At 44.7% G+C, this 17,733-nt stretch overlaps 1 protein-coding gene and 1 long non-coding RNA gene across 2 annotated transcripts in view; one reads left to right on the top strand and one right to left on the bottom strand.

The window, feature by feature from the left end:
• Positions 1 to 17,733, bottom strand: part of ADAMTSL3 (ADAMTS like 3) — a gene marked incomplete at its 3' end in the record, with an annotated part of 370,362 nt that overhangs the window by 31,929 nt on the left and 320,700 nt on the right. The gene's annotated exons all lie outside the window — the stretch shown is intronic.
• LOC309818058 lies at positions 11,184 to 15,055 on the top strand. The gene is made up of 3 exons (XR_014296308.1): positions 11,184 to 11,349; positions 11,743 to 11,865; positions 14,322 to 15,055. It is a non-coding gene; the product is annotated as an uncharacterized lncRNA (long non-coding RNA).

Genomic DNA, 17,733 nt, shown 5'->3' with positions numbered 1-17,733 from the left:
CTAGAAGAAAATTATATCCCAAAGATACGTCAGCATGACTTCCTGGTTATTCACGCCAGTGTTCTCTTCCAAATGGCAAAGATACAATGCTGACTCTATTATTAAAAATCTTCATAAATTCAGACACTGTTATTTTGGAATCTGTGGTAATTTAGAAAAGGGCGGTATTAGCCGGGAGGAAAATAACCTCCGTAAATATTTTGAGGCGAAAAATGTAAAACATTTCAGAAATCCCTTTAAACACTTAACTAGCCTCCATATATGTGAATTTAAATTATTTATTAATTAAAGGGATTCCTTTAAGACCTCTGCTAAGTCATTCTCTCTTGAGTAACTGAACATTTTTTAAAGCAACACTAAGTTTGAAAGTATTTTACAATTTAAGGATATTCAGATTTATCTCCTGCAACTAGTCCCAATTAAGGGGAGTTTTCTCAAATTATAAAACCTCTTGCAGTGAGAGACCCTGAAGCACTTCACATGTATTGGCTTATTCTTTACGCCTCTATCATAAGAAGCATGCAAGCAACAGTGCTGTCAATTCTAAACTGAAAAGAGGTGTACTAAAGCCCTTCAGCGAGGTAAAACAAGCCACGCGGGGTCCTCGGGGAAGAGCACTCCAGGCAGAGAGAACAGCTCACGCTTCAGCCCTGAAGCAGGGTTCTTACCATGGGGTCCCTGAACCTCATGTACGTTCATAGATGGAATTCAGGGGTTTGTGACCTTTCCACTTACTCCAGCTGAGATTTAGCATTTCCATCAACTATGAACATAAGCAACAAACCAAGGTAGCAGTACCTTGGATGCTGAAGCCAATGGAAATCACAGATATTTTCATATCACATTATAATTCTTACAGATATCTCACAATATCTTTTATACCATCACTACTTCAAAACTATGGTATTTATTGGATGAATGTTAGCTTTTCAATTGAATGCATTAGTAAAGAAACATATTATTAGATCGCATACTTGCTTTATTAATATTGTGATATCTGTATTTTGATTATAATTGGTTTTCTTTATAATATATAGTCTGCATCTGAAAGCACTGTTCTGAGAAGCAGTCCCCTAGGCTTCATCAGACTAGACTTCAGGGCATGCTTCTCTTACTTTGGAAAAAGATAAAAGAACACTGTGGCTGCAGGGATGTGAGCAAGGTCAGAGAAATGGCAGGTCGGGTGGGGGCTCAGATCATAGAGAGCCTTATAGGTCATTGTAAGGCTCTGGTTTTTATTCTAAAGGCTTTGAAGAGTTGTGTGTTCTGACTCTTGATTTTAAAGGACTACTTGGACTGCTACGTTGAGAGTAGATTGTAGGGGGCAAGGGCAGAGAGGGAGACCAGCGAGGAGGCTGTGATTACAATCCAGCCTAGAGATGATGGTGGGTTGGAGCAGCTTGGTAGCAACTGAAGTGGTGAGAAATGTTCAGATTCTGGATATATTTTGAAGGATTTCTCTGGGGAATGGGGGATTGATGGATAGAGGGCTATGTCAGAGAGAAATGCAGGTCAAAAATGATGTCAAGATTTTAGGCTCACGCAACTGAAATAAAGGCACTGCCATTTTCTGAGACTCAGAGAAAAACTCCATGAAGAAGCAATTTTGGGAGCAAAACTCAGGCATTCAGTTTTGGATAAGTTAGGTTTGAAACATCTGATATTCACTGAGGGATGCTGAACAGGCACTTGGATCTGTTCACCTAGGCTTAGAGGAAAGGTCTGGGCTGGAAATACAAATCTAGGAGTTGTCAGCATACAGATGACATTTGAATCCTTGAGCATGAATGAGATCGATGAGGGAGTGAGTACAGCTAGAGAGCAGAAAACGTCTGAGGACTAGTCCTGAGGTACCTTAACTTAGAGATCAGAGATGTGAGGCAAAGCCAGCGGAGGAGGCTGAAAAGGAACAGGTGATACAGTGGGTGTAGAACTGGGAGCGTGGTATCCCAGAAGCTGATGAGAAAGTATTTCACGAAGGAGGGAGGGAAGAGCCACTGTCAAATGCAGTCACTGTCAAAGGGCCAAGTAAAAGGTCTGAGGATTGACCACTGAATTGGCAATGCACAGACTTACATGGTGGGCCTGTTGGTAACCTTGACGACAGCTCTGAAGGTTGAGTGGTGTGGATAAACTTGGCTGGAGTGAGCTCACGAGAGGATGAGGGGAGATGAAATTGGAGACTGTACAAACTACTCTTGAGGCGTTTTGCTATGATGGAAATCGAGGAATGAGGCAGTAGCTGGAGGGGGGAGTGGAGTCAAGGTCAGGCTATCTAAAGGTGGCTTCACTCACCTGGAATTTGCAAAATCTTCCTAACCATTCTCACTGCTCCCACACTGGCCTTCCTTTCACTCTTTGATTCCCTAGTCTATTTTCAACATGGTAGCCAGTGTTTTTCCTAAAACATAAGTCAGATCATGTCATTCCTCCAATGGCTTCCATCTCATTCAGAATAAAAACAGAGTGCTTATGATGGCTTATATGGCGCTACGTGATCTGCCTCTATCATCTCAAAAAAAAAAAAAAACCCAGAAAAAAAAAGTGCTGAGAGCCAGAGAGAGACAGATTCTTGATGAAATCATTTATGTTCCTGAATCTAGATGTGTCCAAAGTTAGTGCACCCTAGGACTTTGCAGTTTCCAGAGCCAGTAACTTCTCTATTTTTCTTGAGCCAGTTTGAGGTGGGTCTCTGACACTTGTAACCATGGGCGTCTGGACTAAAAATGTAGGTAAGAAAACAACCCAGATGGCCAAATGGTCACAGCAGCACGCACTTCTGGGAACAAACTGGCATCACCGTATTCCAAAAGAAAATGTCGGAGATAAGAAGTTTGCATTGAGGAGGATAAGACCACAGCAGAATATGGCCCGACCTCTTCCTCCTCACTCTACACAACTAACCTGGCCAAGTTCATCAGCTTTTAAGAACACAGTGATAATTCCTATGCTGACAATGCCCACATCTGCCTGTCCAACCTGAACCCGTCCCTCGAGTTCAACACCAACAGTTCCTGGACATCTCCCATCCGCGAGTCCCAAAGGTGCCTCAAACGCAGTAAGTCCCACAGCAAATTCATTTTGCTGTAGGCTTGTTCCACATCTCCCTGTAGGCTTGTTCCGCATCATCATTTCAGCACCGCATCTATCCAACCTCCCCACCTCGGAGCCTCAGAGCCACGCCCGGATCTCGCCTCTGCATCCTTCATGTTTCATTTGCCACCAAGTTAGAAAAAAAAATCACTTCTAACTTAGGATGTTCCTGGATCATCTCTTCTTCTCCACTCTCACGGTCAGTGTTGTGGCTCAGGGCCAGAGTTCCTGCCTTAGTTACTGAAGCAACCTCTTAGCTGGATTCCCCACTTCCCAACAATTCTTGTTTTTTTAAAAATTTTTATTGGAGTATAGTTGATTTACAACGTTCTGTTAGTTTCAGGTGTACAGCAACGTGAAACAGTTATACACATACGTATATCCACTCTTCTTTAGATTCTTTTCCCAAATAGGTCATTATAGAGTATTGAGTACCTCCTACACCATTGGTGGGAATGTAAGTTGGGACAACCATTATGGAAAACAGTATGGAGGTTCCTTAAAAAACTAATTACAGAACTACTGTATGATCCAGCAGTCCCACTCCTGGGCCAACAATTCTTCATGCAAAGTCGGAGGGAGCAAAGTGCTGGGCCCTGACTGCCTTCAGAAGCTCGTGGCCCTGGCATTGTCAGTTCCACATCACTTAGCTCCAGCCACACTCCTAGCCTGACTTTCCAACCCTCCTGCTGGTTCTCTCCTTGCACAGACCTCAGACTGTAGCCAATTCCGTGTCCTGCAGCAAGCCTGCCCTTGCATGCCAGCTGTCCTACTCATGCTCTTCACTCTGGAATGTTCCTACCTTTTCATCTTCATGGGCCTGGTCACACCTCCTGGGACCTCCCACAGTGAGCTGCCTGTCTACTCCTCCCAGTTCCTACAGCGTTGTATTCGTGCGCACACTATCGCATTGACCACGTTATGTCATGGTCAGTATCGCATCTTTCTGGGAGCTCCTTGCTGTCAGCTGGGCGTGTAGGAGGTGCTCAGAAGAGTGTGTTGAATTGAAAGCATTCAAGGCTCTTTTTGGCGACGGCCATTCTGACCGGTGTGAGGTGATACCTCATTGTAGTTTTGATTCGCATTTCTCTAATAATCAGTGATGTTGAGCAAAATTGGGTCATTTGTAGAGACGTGGATGGACCTAGAGTATGTCGTACAGGGTGAAGTAAGTCAGAAAGAGAAAAACAAATAGCGTATATTAACGCATATATGTGGAGTCTAGAAAAATGGTACCGATGAACCTATTTGTAGGGCAGGAATAGAGATGCAGACATAGAGAACGGACATGCGGACATGAGGGGGGAAGGGGAAGGGGAGATGAATTAGGAGATTAGGATTGACATATATACACTACCATGTGTAAAACAGATAGCTAGTGGGAACCTGCTGTATAGCACAGGGAGCTCAGCTCGGTGCTCTGTGATGACCTAGATGGGTGGGATGGGGGCGGCTGTGGGAGGGAGGCCCAAGAGGGAGGGGATAGACGTATACATATAGCTGATTCACTTCGGTGTACAGGAGAAACTAACACAACATTGTAAAGCAATTATACTCCAATAATAATAATTTTAAAAAAAGCGTTCAAGGCTCTTGTTATGGACTGGATGTTCATGCTTCATTCCTCCCACCTCCACCACCAAATTTATCTGTGGAAGCCCTAACCACCCATAGGATGGCATTTGGAAATGGGGCTTTGGGAAGGTAATGAGCTTTAGATGAGTTCATGAGGGTACATCTCCCATGATGGGATGAGTACCCTTATAAAAAAAAAAGGAAGATAGTGGAGATCTCGCTCTCTTTCCATCATGTGAGGAAACACTGAGAAGATGGCTGTCTGTAAGCCAGGAGGAGTTCTCACCAGACACCGAGCCTTCCGGCACCTTGACCTTGGACTTCCCAGCCTCCAACACTGGGAGAAACAAATGTCTGTTGTTTTAGCCACCCAGTCTATGGTATTTTGGTATAACAGCCTAAGCTAAGGCAGCTGTAGAGGAGGACTTGACTCTGGGGTTGTTGCCTGTCATAGGGCTCACCCGTCCTCAAGGCCTTAGGAAACAGGTTCTGCTGCATTCACACCCCTGGCTGGCTGAGACCCTAAGGGAAGGACGTCACCTTACAGCATCTAGGGGGCGCAGTCTCAATTCCTGCAGTGCCATCCTGCTCTGGCCCACCAGCTCGGCGTGACCAGGCTCCTCTGGCTACGCAGGGCTCCTGACAACCTCCAGAGCCTCTCCGCAGTTCAGCCGACCCGAAGTCTGAGCTGCAGATGATTCCACGAGGGGAATGAGCTCCCGTTTCAGGGTGCTCCCTGAAGGCACCCCATCTCAGTTGTTCTGAAACGCGGAGCAGGGGCTGGTGAGGATGGTGGTGTGAACGCTGTGCTCAGGAATTCTGCGGTTCATCTCAGCAGAACTTACCGTTCAGCAGAAATGTTTTAAAAAAGGGAAACCTCCTAGCATGATTTTTTTGGAGTCCATTTTGGTCACTAGTTATTCTGATTCTCTATGACTTCCTAGTTGCTTTCAGTCTCCCGTGCCTGTGCTTACATCACTTGGTGTAGGAGACGACACATCTGCCACTCAGACTGTCCCCCCACCAACAGTCGCCTACACCTTTACACAGACAAGAATCCATCACATCCACTGAATGCTCTGGGAGTGCCTACCATGTGCCCGCACTCCTCTAGGTGCTGGGGTCCTAGCTTTGCTGGAACGCCAAACATCAGCTTCTCCCACCGCTAGGCTTGCAGCAGAGTACAAGGAGGGTAAGACTCCTCTCGGGAGTCGGCCTCTTTTTTCAGCAATCTAAGGAGACACACTCTATGGGCCTCTCACTTCGTATGAGGCCTCAGGCAACCATCAGCCAGAGAGTTTCCTCAGGGCTGAGACATGCAGATTGACCTCAGGAACCCCAGAGCAGTGCATTACACACAGCAGGCGTGTTGAAATAAACTGAATGGAACAAACTACAGGTCGGAGAAATTGTTCTGATCTACAGTATATAACTCTGGTTTTCTTTTTTCTTTCTTTCTTTTTTTTTAAGCTTTAGAGCTCTTTCATTTCATTTTTTAAAAAATATTTATTTTTAAAATTTATTTATTTTTACTTTTTGGCCGCACGGGGTCTTAGCTGCAGTGCGCAGGCTCTTCGTGGCCGCACACAGGCTTCTCTCTAGCTGAGGCGTACGGGCTCAGTAGTTGTGGCGCACAGGCTTAGCTGCCCCGCGGCACGTGAGATCTTAGTTCCCCGACCAGGGATCAAACCCATGTCCCCTGCATCGGTAGGCGGATTCTTAACCACTGGACCGCCAGGGAAGTCCCTCTGGTTGTCTTCTAAAGAGGGTGATGCATCTCCTTCAGAATATCTTGCAAGGTTTAGATGCGTGCATTTGTAGGCAGGCGTTGCGTAAGAAGAAGAGAAGAATCTAGAGTTCCTATGGCGATCCCAGGAGGTTAGGGGTGAGGACAGGAAGGCTGAGGGTGAAGGAGAACAGGGAGAAGAAGGGCTGAGTAATGACATGCCTTTGCCATGACCCCTGCATCTTCGGCCTTGCTTGAAAACCTTGCCAAATGCTTGGTATTAATGGATGTCCTCCTGTGAGCAGAAACCAGTCAAGGAAGTAAGTTTTTCATCCTTGGTTGATGGAGGGCAAAAGAGAGACCATACCAGGTCGGTGCAACAGAGAGTGAGAAGCAGAGGGTCCAGGGCAGTGTAAGCCCCCCAAGAACTCTCCGAAGTCACTTCCAGAAGGCTTTGGAATCTCCAAACCCTTCTGGAACTGACAGGGGCCAGAGACAATTTAAACCTAAACCTCCACATGGCAAGGGTATGATACTGAGCTTACACAGATAGTCATGTTCTACACAGATAAGGAATTTCAGAAAACAAAACTAAACTTGGCAACTTTTTAGATGTAAAGGGGGAGACAGGTCTCCAGTGCTGAGGAAAGGAGCTGACCCTGCAACTCAGCACCTAGAGCATCACTGCACCTGTGAATGTTTTCAAAGAACCGCAGAGGCCAGAGGAAACTCAAATGGAATTCTTTATGGTCTTTCAAACCTACAAATGTTTGCTCTGTTGAAACAGCCATAAAATGTCAGAAACAGTTTAAACTTATTTATCTAACCTCAAAGACAGGCTATTTCCCCCAAGACTTACAGCTCTGAAATATTCAACGTTCTGTTTCCACAATGCTGAAATCGTTTTTGAAAGGCAAATGTTATGGAAAAAAAGTTCAGATCTGGAGGGGCTGTGGAAAACACGTGTTGCAAAAAGTCTGCACCTCTGGGGTGTCTTTAAAATAGTCACTGTTTAAAGACAGATTTCCTTCACCCTTGAAGGGCTCATGAAATATTCTATACTATAAAATCCTTGGCCTCTTCAGACTGCTCTAAAATGCTAAATTTTTCTATCAATGTATCACATATATTACACTTGTATGTTTTGTTCATTGGTTTGTTTCCTCCAGCTACTCAACACTCATACTGTCTTTTTTTCACAGATGAAAACTGAACATTAAGCTACCACTAGTCACCTCCAGGGCATGGGAAGAAATGATGTTGCCAGTTTATAAGATTAGAGGCAAACTGAACACAGTGTAGGCAAAGCACAAAGGGAATCGTTACTAATCAATGAAACAAGAGTTCACAGTTTCAGTGTCAAAGAGAATATCTCAAAGCTACTAGCACAAAAGGTACATACCCTTGACTGGTGCGCCAATCTTCACAATGCAGTACATTTTGCAAGGCATTTCCCTCTTTTGAGTTAACTGCATACCCTTTTGTTCTTTTGGCAATAGATATGTGTTTTTTGGATATAAAGGATTATCCTTCAATGAGGCCATATCCAGAACTTCCTCCAGATATAAGGCTCTGGCTTTTACCATTCACAGAATTCTCTTGAATAGCTACGGAAGTACTTCCTCTTTAGTAGAATTACATTAACAGATGGGCATAATCAGGTCCCCAAGTAATTTGATCTGAGGACCTTAGAAACAATCTGGGTCATAGCATCGAGCCCCAATTCCATAATCCAGAGTCCTTCCTCAGAGGTCTTTGAAACGTGTTCATTTTGCCATAGAGGAAGGGTGCCAGCAAGTCCTCTTCCTGGTGTGGTCAGCCCTGGCCTCTCAGCAACCCTGGGCTCCTGCTTGGCTTGGGACTGAGCAGTTCTCTTTAACTCCAACAGTCGCACCTCACAAGCACTACACAGTTCACTGCTGGATAGTGTCCTCTGGGGTCTCGTTTAAAAGCTAGAAAGGACCCCTGAGAGTTATTCTATATATTACCTGAAAACCGAAAACCTCCAGGGGTTCCCTGAAGAACAAGACTCAAAGTCAAAGCTGGTGCAAATCAAGCGCAGGGATGCATGCTGGAGTTTACAAGTGGTGACAACCACTGACCCCAGCACAGGGAATTCCTCAACAGCAGCTCAAATGGGGCTACTCTTGGGACATTCGGAGGCCCTTCCTGATCAACATCAATTTTGGTAATCTATCAGTGTAACGCTGGGACGTGGATCGACAAAGAGCTTTGATACGTTCCTTAAAAGCTACAGTCAATGTATGGCTTGTTTGGAAGTCATACACCATGACCTACAAGTTGATCTTGCTGTGGCCACCAGCAAACCCTGGGAACCACGTGTGGGCTGCTGTCAGTGGAGCTCCCGGGGTGATCTCTCAAGGCTTGGTTGACTCCCCAAGGCTCCCTTTCCTCCTCCCTCAAGGCACTGACGCTTCTCTTGTGGTTCTGAGCTGCCCCACTTACCCTGCTGAGCAGTTCCTCTCTCCTTAGGAGTGATGGGGAGTAAGATTCGGTTTTCCTAGCTCCATAGCTTTGACACTTCTTGGAGGAGAAAAGCACAAAAGCCCTTCAATGTACGGGTACCACTGCTCACAACAGCTCATCCTCCGGCCCCGGGAACCTCACCGTTCTCACCTCACTGTGGGTAATCGCTAAGATTTTCTACGTGCCTTCTCTCCACTAGGGACTTAGTTGCTATTCTCTTTTATCACTTGGAAAGTTTCTACTAATTCTTAAAGAGCCATCTTAAGGCCGCTCTTCCATGACGCCCTCTGACACTGAAGCTGATTGCTCCTTTGTGGACCTTTGAACATGCTGACATCCCTATTCCACCTTCAGAATGAGCCCAGAGCATGGCCCCGGCCCTGCCATTTAACAGGTTTCTGGTTCACTCCTTGTTACCCACTGTTTCCTGAGGGAGAGTCTCTCATTTTGAGACAACATTTGAGATAAGTTCCAGAAGACACTTTGGCCCCAGTTACTGGCCAAAGCACTGGCTCTTAACCTTAACCTTGGCTACACGTTAGAATCCTCTCGGGAGCTTTAAAAAACCTTGGTTCTCAGGCCATATCGCAGACAAATTAAATCAGACTCTCTCAGGGCAGGGTGGGGTGGGGTCGGAGGTGATGTCCAGGCCTGAACTGACACTACCCATGGTAATAAAATGGCTTGAGCAGATTGTCAGTCATGAAAATGAACACATGGGTATTCAATTATCAAATACATAACTGGCGGGAATAAATGAATGAAAAATAAGAAGAAAGAGAGGGGCTCCTAAATTGGGATGTTACTAAAGATGCTGAAATTCTATTCCGGTCCTCTGTTATTGCACCCTAATGTGGGGTGTTCTCCTCACAGTGACTCTTTTTCTAATATCAATAGTTCCTGAGTGCCTTTTTCAGGCTGTACCGAGAAGCTTTTTAAAATTTCTGGAGGTTGAATTCCAACTAATTTTCCTCTCCTCAAGTCCCCACCTTCTGTGGCACCCTGCTCTCTCTCTAGGAAGGCGCAATTAGGGCAGAGGAGTGAACGTGGACAAACAAGTCATCCGAGGGCTTCTGATGGTTCTGTGTGTTTAACACGAGAAGGATTCCTCCAGAGTCCACAGCTATCCTGAGCTCTCCATCCATGTCCAGGGGATCTCAGAGCATAAAAGAGCTAAAGTTGAGACCCCTGGGGGGCAGAGAGCAAGTAGGGCCTTTCTAACAAGATAAGCAGATACGATTGGTTTGAGGTGTTGCCTCTTACTGCCTTTAAAGGAAAGCTCCCCAACTGCTCCCTAGCAGATCTCAGACAGGTCTGGGGAGCTCAGCACCGACCACTCTGGCTTCCGCTCCGACAGCATCTGAGGAGCCAAGAGGACACAGGGCCCGCCCCAGGCACCACTCGGAGACCCGGGGGAGTGAAGCAACTTGTCACATTAGAAACCTGAGCTTCAGAAGATCACCAAGAGAAGACCTGAAGTCGGAAAGCAAAGAGGAGGAGCCCAGGAGGAACCCTGCCTACGGGATCAGCATCCAGCAGGCTCCCCCAGGACCGAGTCATTACAATTTAGGTGGGCTTAATGCGTCTTCATATCAGAACTGTGGTAATGAAAAAACCATGGGGGTAAAAGCTATCATGGCAGAGAGCTTACATATTAGTTTGGGAGTCATAAGCCCTATTCTGGTGTTCCAACCAGTGGCTTTCAAACAGTAGCAGAACCGATTCTTAACCTTTTTTTTTTTATGTATATATAAGGAAGTCCAATTCACAAAACTGCAGAAACGTGGAGGTCTGTCAGTTGTACTGTATGCTGTGGGCGAGGGTAGGTAGGGTTGAAAGGTAAGTTTGGGGTCCCTGACAAGGCTCCATGGAACCTATAGTTTGAAACTCGGTCTCTCCACTGGTCTGTTGATGGCGCATAGAAGAAAGGTGCATGGTTATTTGGAGGACAGAGAATAAATGGACACAACGTGAAATTACATGATAAAAGGCCTCGTGGGCCAGCTGTTTTTACAATGTGAGGGGTGAGGTTAACACAGGGCTGGGTGTCTGTGAAGTTTTCAGGGCAGAGAAACATATTGGTGGGACTGACGACACGAGTGGGGAACAGATATTTGGGGAGGAAAGAAGTGTTGCTGATGACAGGACTGGCCCACGAGAGCTGTGGTCTGAATGCTTCAAGAGAAGGCGGGACTCAGTCTCTGCAGAAACAGAAGCCCAAGCACATGGCTTTTTTTGCAGTAAGTATGAAATTCGATAGGTGCTTGAATAGCCCTTTCTGTTTCTCATTCTGCACATCTAGCTACCTTATGCCAGCATTTCCTTCTACTTCTTGACTGTGTAGAGATTCACGTTTCCTCCAAATGGGAAATTGAGATGGATCAAAGGAGAAGAAAATCATGTTCCAAGGAGCATTCAGAATCTTCAGTGGATCTTCAAAGAACAGAAAATTGCTTTACATAATCCAAGTATGAGTACAAAGAGGTCTGGGGCAAGTATATCAAGGGTTAGGTGAGGCAGTGGGGAGTCACTACCGCATGGTGCATGACTCGCCATGTTCCTTTCCTGCTACTGCAGTGATGGGTGAGGTATGCATCAAGGTGGGGCCTCAATCCTCCTGGGGACAGAGGGGGGACGCTCAGGTAGACCTCTGGCCTAACATTGGCCGGCATCCTGCAGGCTGGCGAGAGGCCAGCCTCTCCGTGGACTCTGCCTGGATCCTAGATCTCCCACCATGGGACAGCTCTCCAGTGGGCACTGGCTGCTGCTCATACCTGAGCCTCTGAAACCTTGTCCCTAAGCTGCAGCACTTCCTAAGTCCTGCCTCAGACCCCTGCTTTGACACTCTCCTCTCTGATTAGACCACCTGGGTGCCCATTCTGCTGTCTCAAGCCCAGAGCCTCCTTCTCCCTCCAGTTCCTTTGGAGTCACACAGACTTGGGATTAAATCTTAGCTGCCACACTCGTTACATATATACACACGGGTAAGTAACTGCACGTAGGGACTTCGCTGGCGGTCAGTGGCTAAGGCTTCGCCTTCCAATGCAGGGGGGGGCGGGTTTGATCCCTGGTCGGGGAGCTAAGATCTCACATGCCTCGTGGCCAAAAAACCAAAACATAAAACAGAAGCAATATTGTAACAAATTCAATAAAGACTTTAAAAATGGTCCACATCAAAAAACAAAAAAATCTTTAAAAAAACAGTAATTGCACATCCCTGAGCATGTTTACTCTTTAGCAACACAAAGATAATGATAATATCCACCTCATAGCCTATTCAAGCAGACACGTATTAGGTACTCAAGTTATTGTTATCTGGGGTGATGAGTGTTGATGGTTTTTTAATATTTCTTACTGAGATGCTGCCTGTCAGCATATAATCCTTAGCTCTTTGCAATGTAGTTTCTCTCCATGTTTGACTTACCTCTGTGTCAACGTCCCAGCCCTAGCCTGGGGACGACTGTGTCCCAGATCCTCAATTAATGACACATCCATTGCTAACTGCTTGATATGCCTGCTCTCTCTTGGATAAGCTCTCCAGAGGCACGGAATCCTAATTTAATATCTTGAGTGCCTGGCTCCACAATCCAATCAATGACCAGCGATGCGATTTCACTGAGCTTAATTTATGGCTTTCTGCAGTTTCTTTTCCCCCCCAACTTTGCATCCATACTGTAGACAGAACGTTCTCTTTAAACACAGATTGGGTCATACCATCACTCTACTTAAAACATTTCTTGGGACTTCCTTGGCGATCCAGTGGTTAAGACTCCACGCTTCCAATGCAGGAGGTGCGGATTTGATCCCTGGTCAGGGAACTAAGATCCCACGTGCCGCGCGGTGGAGCCAAAAATTAAAAAACAAAAAATTTTTGCCTCCCCGCCTCCAATAAAAGGAAGTCCAAGGGTTTTAGCGTGGCATTAAAAGCCCTTCAAAATCTGGTCCCAATGTGTACTTCCAAACCCACCTCTTCCCACCTCCCTCACACCCTCTGCTTTAAGTCACGTGGATCTGCTTATGGTTTTGCAAATAAGCCAGGAGCTCTCATGTTTCTGTGCTTTCGCACATATGTTGTTTCAACAAAAATGGCCTTCCTTTTTGTTCCAAGTGGCCTGGTTATAGTGTCATCTCTTCTGTCAGCCTTCTCCGATCCTTTGGGAGCCTTAACTATTCTCTCCTCCATGTGGCTTCATAAAAACTTACATTTCGCATTTGCTATATCATAGTTTCCTTGTCTATATATCTGGAAAAACAAGATTTTATTCATCTCTGTACACTAAGGAACTAGATTGGGCTTAGTAGATGCTTAGTGAAATGCTTGCTAAATGGATGGAAAGATGGATGGAGTTTCCAGCCATCTGTGATTGATTGTTTGATTGAATATAGGGTTCAGAGAGGAGAATGGTGAGAAAATGTCTTTATCATAGGCAGACGTAGGAAAAACAAGGGAGGGGAATAGGCTTTTTGAGTGGGAGAAGAGCATTTAAACATACTATAAAAAAATTAGCTATTTCAAGGATTGTATATGGTGTAAATAAGAGATAAACATAGTACAGAATAGGGGATACATTTCAAAAACTAGAGATGAAGCAAAATAAATTAGCTTTAATTTAGAATATGGTCAAAAGCACTAAAATGTTCGGTTCATAAAACAAGAGGAAGCAGATTATCCTCAGGTTTTCTCTAAGTATTCTGAAACTTATATGGAAAATGTTGTGGGTAAATGTATTTTTCTGGAGAGAGAGTTTTTTGCGGGGCGTGGGGGGTGGTCAAAGGGATTTGTGACTTAAAGATGTTAAATCACTGCGACTGAGTTCCACACTGCATAATGTCAAACAGTAGTTGTCGGGGGAAAATAACTGTCAGACACATGAGGCTGTGTTCAGGAATTTAAGCATATAATCTTGCTGCACCACAAAAATTTTCTCAAAGTCCTCCCCTGTAAGGGAAATCATTAAAGCCAGTAAAGAAAGCTAATAATTCACTTAGACATCAGCAAAACTCTCGGTATATTTCACAGCATCTTAAGCCTAAAAAATTCTCCGGATTAAGAAGATACTTTTAAATTTATGTAATATGTTTCTTCTGAAACTGACCAGCATCTCTTAGGTATGAATGGCTTACCTTCTCCCTGTTCATCTCATGGAGCACCAAGCACCCTGCTGCTACCTGCTTAGACCCTTGCTTCCCACCATCTGCTTGTACACACACTGTGTGCACTCAGCTTTGTACCTTCTACCTACTTATTCCCCCATCCTCTCCTATCAATGGGGAACTCAGAAATGACAGAGGTGTAGGGCTTACATCTATATCACTAGTAAGTTTAGACTTTCTAGAAAGCAATTTGCCTTATTTGCTTTAGTTCTTTTTAAGCAATAGAGCATTACACCTACAGCTAAAGTTCTGTCCCTAAACTGTGCTTTCTTCTTTTCTCTCCCAGGAGTACCAACAATCCTGACATTGGTATATGTCCTTCCCATGAATGTTTGTATATTTTTGCCATATAGTCATACACCCATAAATAAAATATATGATTGTGCCGTAAGTTTTAACTTTACATGCTAATATATTGGATTATGATTTTAATGAGATATAATTTAAATACTATAAAATTCACCCTCTCAAAGTATACAATTCGGTGTTTTTTTTTTTTTAGTGTATTCATAAAGTTGTGCAACCATCAGTACTATCTAATTCCAGAACATTTTCATCACCGCAAAAAGACACCCGTGCCTATTAGTCATTACTCTCCATTCTCTTAATCGGTCTCTGTGGATGTGCCTACTCTAGACATTTCATGGATATGTAATCATACACTGTGTGATCTTTTGTGTCTGGCTTCTTTCACTTACCATCATTTTTAAAGATTCATCCATGTTTTAGCATGTACCAATATTTCATTCCTTTTTACGACCAAATAAAACCCCATTGTACGGATATACTACATTTTCTTTATCCATCCATTAGCTGATGGATATTTAGGTTGTTTCCACTGTTTGGCTGTTAGAAATAAAGTTGCTATGAGCATTCGGGTACAAGTTTTTGTGTGAACATATGTTTTCATTTGTCTTGGGTATATAACTAGGAGTGGAATTGTTGGGTCAAGTGTTTAACTTTGAGGGAAATTGCCGAAATATTTTCCAAAGCATCTTCCTAGCTTAACCTCATTCCAACCTGTGGGCCAAGAGAGTTTCTTAGAGACTAAAGAGGAGCCCAACACACAAGAACATTTGAGAGCAGAGACCCAGATCAGCTGCACCTCTCATGAGCTTAAGGAATAAGAAAAACAAGCAACACAATACACACCTAACACGAAATTATAGGATAAATAACGCTCTTGCTAAGCATTAACGCACGAAAACATAAAATATGCAGCTCTTGATGTTTACTGGTCATTTTCCTCAGACGAGCTTTCCTTTCTTACCAGAAGGTGGCAGAGAGGGTGCAGTTTAAACTCCCCACCCCTCTCATTTTTAGAAGAAACTTTTTTTTTTTTAAGAATAAGACAAATAACTCTCGCAAATAACTTAGAACTTTTAACCCTTAGAAATGCAGAGTCTCAGGTTCTATTACTTAATATCATGATTAGAAATATCATATAAGAGTGACTAGGGACAACCACTATTGATATCTATACCACATGCATTAAATAAAACATATTTGGCTATAACAAAGAACTATGAATCTGTCTAAAAGGTATGAATAGATAAGCTCACTCTGCTTAGTAGAAAACATTTTAAGGGTAACTGAAACATAAGAGAAAAATTGATACATGCCACTGACTGACAGTAATAATGTAATCTCAGTTTGCAATATGAAAATGTAATTTTAGAAAGCAGTATTCAAGTTTGTAAATGTTATAATGCCCTCCTCTCTCAAATGGGGCTGAGTTAGATGATAGCCCAGGTCCCTTCTTCCACTAATATAGTGTATTTCCTATTTTAGAGATGAGAGTAGCACGGACACGGGACTCACCTATGGTCATATACTAGCCAGTGACAGATCTGTCTGTAAAACCCAAGTCTTCCGACCCTTCATCATTACTTCAACTTCACTTAAAAAGATGAATCTTCATAAAAGCAAAGTTAGCTACGACTTCTGCCCATAAGAAAACACAGTAAGTTCACTGCAGGCTTATTTAAAATGGCACATAACTCAAAATGAGGTGTTTATTTTGAAAAGGAAAGACCTCCTGATGAGTTCCTGGCGTGTAGGCCTTAGGGGATGACTGCCAAGTAAAGCAAGACCAAATGGGCCCATTCCTAGTAAGAGCTGAAGCGGCGGGGGCGGTGGTGGGGGGAAGAGGCGGAGGAAGACTGCCAACACCGAGCTGCATCGCGGGCCTGAGGGGGCACAGCACAGGGTCCAAGGGACTGCAAGAGTCAAGGAGTGGTCAGAGACGGCACACACGCTGACTGGGCCTGGCCGGAGAATAAACCAAGACAAGCTTAATGGTCTTAGCTGGAGGCTTCACTCACGAAAACAGTTTCCACTGAATCCAGTCCCTGACTTACGACAGCAAATAATACACCACAGTCCTTTCAATGGCTCGTCGCCCCAAAAGCCTAATTGTAAACTATTGTGGGGAAGTAAGAAATTTAGAAATAATGTTAAAAGTTGAGGTTTCTCTTAATAGAAGTCAGATCTATTTTGAGAATCCTCTGCAGGTGCAGAGCTGTAGAAACTCTAGACATTTGTGGCTTGGCAACTACAGAGTTCCGCTCTGCTTCTCTCCCTGCTGCAGCCAGAGAACGCCGCCTGTTCTGTGATGGGAGGTGTGTTTTGCCAGAAAGCTCACATATGTGTGGGTGGAGTCAGTTGGGAGGCTGGAGGGATTTTTCAAAAGTCTGCGTAGGCCAAACACGGCAGGGACTTCCAAGGGGTGAAAAACAATACCTTGGGGGTTAGCAACTTTCCACTGCTTGTGAAGCCAAAGGTGCAGCTCTGGAAACATGGCAAGTAACTAACTGACAGTGACGGGGAGGGAGAGCCTTAGAGCTGGATGGCTGTGTCCTGGGATCCTGTCATTACATGCACCTTTACTCTGGTACCGAGACCAGCCGTAAGGGCTCCTCCGGTTGCCCTGGGCTCTCTGGCCTCGGCAAGATTCATCTTAAGGGGCTGCAACTACAGGTACCCCGTTAGAACTAGGAAACCAGGCAAATACAGTTCCCCACAGAATTAAATCAATGCACAGTAAATGACAGGCACATGCAAGGTCACACTAACATAGTAGATCTTAATTTTGAGGAGTTTATAAGTCTCTCTGAGAAACTGATCAAAGCTATTCACACAGGCCCCCTGGCCCCCATAAAATGTATGTGTGTACAGCGTATAATATTAATCTCAGTTGGGGCACGCATGGGCCCAGGGTAAGACTTAAGAATCCATGGCTTAAAGAGACAGAATGGCCCTAGATGAAGACAACGTCAGACTGAAAATGGCATTTCTATTAAAGAAAGAATGAGTCAGTTAGAAAGACGGTTTAGCTGCTGTAGTGAACAAAGCAGAAAGAGCCACTGAGGCACAGACTGGCGATGCTCACCCAAGGACAGTCCAGGACAGGCAGTCTAGGCCACAGAACCCTGACATTCCCACTCTGCGACCTGGCCTTGCCTAGCACAGCCTTTGTCCAGCTGGAGGACACAGCTAATGATTTCCAACAAACCTCCTTGCTCCAACTCCACACTCACCAAGCAATCACCTGCTAGAAGCTGGCCTTTTACGCAGATCTGCCTGCCAGGACAGGGTGTTCTGGTCTTGCCAGTGTGAGCATGCCAGTGCACAGGGCAGGTCCTGAACCTGTCCTCATAGTCCTCAATGAGGATGATTAAACTGCATTCTGTCTTACA

The sequence above is a fragment of the Grampus griseus genome, assembly GCF_964374135.1.
Source record: "Grampus griseus genome assembly, chromosome: 2".
NCBI classification, from domain to species: domain Eukaryota; kingdom Metazoa; phylum Chordata; class Mammalia; order Artiodactyla; family Delphinidae; genus Grampus; species Grampus griseus.
This window is presented reverse-complemented; position numbering and strand designations above follow the sequence as displayed.